Consider the following 4,571-nt stretch of genomic DNA (forward strand, 5'->3'; position numbering starts at 1 on the left):
TAGTTATAAATTATATTATATCACGAAAATCTAGTCTGATTTAAAATAAGAAATAATTTCCAATAAGCAGTAGTTTTTCGTTTTTCTTTATAGTTTAATTTTAAAGTTTAATAAAGAATTATTAGATTTTTATAACAGAAAGACAAAATCAAAGTTTAGTAATCAGTAATCGTTCTTGAATTCGAAGATTTTTCTTTGTTTATTTTACTTTCAGACGAATTCCTAATTGTTTGAATTGTGTAATCTCCCATTATGGAGATTGGTAACCGACTTAAAGCAATTTGATTGTAATTCAATTCATGACGATCATAGGTAGAAAGTTCATATTCTTCAGTCATTGATAAACAGCTTGTTGGACAGTACTCAACACAATTGCCACAAAATATACAAACTCCGAAATCAATACTATAATTAAGCAATTGTTTTCTTTTAATATCCTTTTCAAATCTCCAATCCACAACGGGTAAATCTATCGGACATACGCGAACACATACTTCACAAGCAATACATTTATCAAATTCAAAGTGGATTCGCCCTCGGAAACGCTCTGGTGTAATTGATTTTTCATAAGGGTAGTGAATCGTTATAGGTAAACGATTTGTGTGGGATAAGGTAGTTATGAAACTTTGACCTATGTACCTTGTAGCACGTATTGTTTGTTGACCATAACTCATGAACCCAGTTACCATAGGGAACATATTCATTCTAAATATCTATGAAAAAGATATGTTTCTTTCTCTTGTTTGAGAGAGCTTTTGTGTTGAAAATATTCTTACTATTATTGTATTATCTTATTTATAGTGAAACAAGTTGAGAAGAGGTTGTTAATAAGAGATTGCCCAGGGAAATAGGTAAAAGAAATTTCCATCCAAGATTTAATAACTGATCCATTCTCATCCTCGGTAAAGTCCATCTTATTGTGATAGAAATGAAGAGAAATAAATAAGCTTTAGTTAATGTAATAAATATACCCATTGTCATTTCCAAAATTCCAACTGCTTTATTCATTTGGAAAAAATCAAAAAAGGATATATAGGGAATAGATAAATTCCACCCGCCCAAGTAGAGAACTGTTACAAATAAAGAAGAAACTAATAAATTTAGGTAAGAAACAAGATAAAATAAACCATATTTGATACCGGAATATTCAGTTTGGTAACCTGCTACTAATTCTTCCTCCGCTTCTGGTAAATCAAAGGGTAATCTTTCACATTCTGCCAAAGAAGAAATTAAAAAAACCAGAAAACCTATAGGCTGACGCCAAATATTCCATCCAAAAAAACCGTATTTTGACTGTGCTTCAACTATATCAACTGTACTTGAACTGTTAGATAATCATAGTCGGTGATAACATCACAGTTCCCACCGCTATTTCAAAACCGTACATGAAACCTTAGCTTCATACGGCTTCTCTATGATCAGAAAAAGGAAAGGACTGTTTTGTTCCTAGCCCCGGGGGCGTAGATAGAATTAGATAAAATAAAATAGATTTGAAAGTCCTAAATTAGACCAAAGGAATTCCGTCTGCTAGAATAAGAAAAAGCGCTTCCGAATTGATCTCATCCTTTATAATATAATGAAAATTTTTCTTTGTTCAGTAATAACTTAATCTTGGAATAAAACACTTGTTACTTGTTATAGGAATTCAATTAATAAATGGAAAGAGTTGGGTATTAGTTCATGAGCAATTCTGCATGAATATGGATAGAGGAAGGAAATAATGAAAATTTTTTCTAGTGCACTCCATATCTTTTTTACTATTCTTCTTTCCCCAGGGAGGGGGTATTTAAAAAGAAAAAATGGATAAAGGGTTAATTCGTTCTTGATAGCCATTTCCTTAACAAGTGAATGGGAACATACTCTGGATCGGAATCCGAAGAAAGTACTACTTGATAATTTCTACAAATTGCAAGTCCTTATTATGATTCCTTTTATGGGCAAAAATCTCTAATGTTTTAGATTTTCCATTACTAATCCTTTATGTACTTTAGTGTTCCTAACCCTTCACTAACTTTTGGTGGATTCTTCTTATGGATTATTAAGTTATAGTAATAACTAGGAGTATTCTAGTAATGGAATTCCATATCGTGAATCCTTTATTCTTGGCCGCTTCAAGATATGATGACTAATTAAAAAATATCAACCTTGGGATAAAGAGTTTACACTGCTTATGTTTACTTCCACTTTTTTCTTGTACGTAGGAAATGAGATTTTTTCTTTTTACTACAAATTTATAAGCTGTTTTGTTTCACTCATATAGCTATCTAGTTTAACTTACCAACCCAAATACTAAATAAGAAAAGGAATATAAATAGTTAATGGATTTTATAGGAAAAAGATCTATTTTAACGAATCACACGTAGAGATATTGCTAGCACACAAAAAGTTAATGGTATTTCATAACTAATGGATTGAGCAGCAGCTCGTAGACCGCCTGAAAAAGAATATTTATTATTTGAGCTATATCCTGCCATAAGAAGACCAATAGGAGCTATACTTGAAATGGCAATCCATAAAAAAACACCAATACTAAGATCGGCTAAAACAAAATGATATCCCAAAGGGATAACTAAAAAACTTAATAAAACTGATATGACTGCTATAGAGGGTCCAATGCTAAATAAAGAAATATCTCCTCGGGATGGCAGAATATCTTCTTTAAAAAGTAGCTTAGTCCCATCTGCTATAGCTTGAAGCAGGCCCAGGGGGCCAGCATATTCAGGACCAATACGTTGTTGTATCGACGCAGATATTTCTCTTTCTAACCACACAATTACGAGTACCTCTATTGTTATTCCCAAAAGGAGGGTCAAAATGGGTAGAATCGATATCAGTCCATAGACTTCTTTTAATAATTCCAATTTCGAAAAAGAATTGATAGTTTCTACCTCTACCCTATCTATTATCATTTCAACGATCAACTTCCCCCATAATGATATCTATACTACCTAATATCGTCATGATATCAGCCAATTTCATTTTTTTAACTAGCTGAGGAAGAATTTGCAAATTAATAAACCCGGGTGGACGGATTTTCCATCTCCAGGGGAAAAGGCTATCATCTCCTACTAGATAAATCCCTAATTCACCTTTTGGGGCTTCTACTCTTACATAAAGCTCTTGTCTTGACAATTCAAAATTGGGCGAAGGTTTTTTACCAAGAAATTTATACTCAAAATCATTCCATTCAGAATTATTTTCTTTCTTAAAGCGTCGGACTTCTAAATTTTCATAAGGTCCTCCAGGAATTTTTTCTACAGCTTGTTGAATTATTTTGATGGATTCCCTCATTTCACCAATTCGTACTAAATAGCGAGCTAACGAATCCCCTTCTTTTTGCCATTGGACTTTCCAATCAAATTGGTTGTAAGACTCATAAGGATCTACTTTACGAAGATCCCATTGTATTCCAGAAGCTCGTAACATCGGTCCCGATAAGCCCCAATTTACTGCTTCTTCTCCGCTAATAAAACCTACTCCTTCAACTCGCTCTAAAAAAATTGGATTCTGTGTAATAAGTTGTTGATATTCAACAACTCCGCGTAAAAAATAATCACAGAAATCTAAACATTTATCGATCCATCCATAAGGTAGATCGGCGGCTACTCCTCCGATGCGAAAGTAATTGTGCATCATTCGCATACCTGTAGCAGCTTCAAATAGATCATATATTAATTCTCTCTCTCTAAAAATATAGAAAAAAGGAGTCTGTGCGCCGAGATCCGCCATAAAAGGTCCAAGCCATAGCAAGTGAGAAGCTATCCGGCTTAATTCTAACATAATTACCCTAATATAGCTGGCTCTTTGTGGTATTTGAATATTCTCCAAGAATTCTGGTGCATTTACTGTTATTGCTTCTGTAAACATAGTAGCTAAATAATCCCACCTTGTTACATAAGGTAAGTATTGTATAATAGTTCGGTTTTCCGCGATTTTTTCCATTCCTCTGTGTAAATACCCTAATATGGGTTCACAATCAATAACATCCTCACCATCGAGAGTAACGATCAGTCGAAGAACACCATGCATTGATGGGTGTTGAGGGCCCATATTGACTATCATGAGATCTTTTCTTGTAAGCGGTAGACTCATATCCTTTCTTCCTTAATTCATTATTCCATGAAAATGGATTATTCCATGAATTCCTCAAAGCGAGGCTCATCAAAATGAAAAATCTAAGACTACTATAAGACTACTAAAAAAATAATAAAACAAGAAAAAAATTTGAACGATTAAATTACTGCTCCCGAATATTCAACTGACCGATTAATTTCTTATAACGTACTCTATTTTTCTTTGCCAAATAAGCCAGCAAACGTCGACGTTTTCCCAAAAGTCTTCGTAGACCTCTTTCCGATGAAAAATCTTTTTTGTGTAATTCCAAATGTGAAGCAAGTCTCCGTATCTTATTGGTGAAACTGAATACTTGAAATTCAACAGAACCCCTGTTTTCTTCTTTTTCTTCTTTAACCATAAATCCAAAAATTTTTCTACCTCCTTTCTTTTTCATGTATTTTTCTGATCAGGAAAAATACAAAATTATGTCAGTTATTTTGAAGTTATTCTAATCT

Source organism: Triticum urartu, unplaced genomic scaffold (assembly GCF_056163025.1).
Source record: "Triticum urartu cultivar PI428250 unplaced genomic scaffold, HENAU_Tu73 scaffold1, whole genome shotgun sequence".
Lineage (NCBI taxonomy): Eukaryota > Viridiplantae > Streptophyta > Magnoliopsida > Poales > Poaceae > Triticum > Triticum urartu.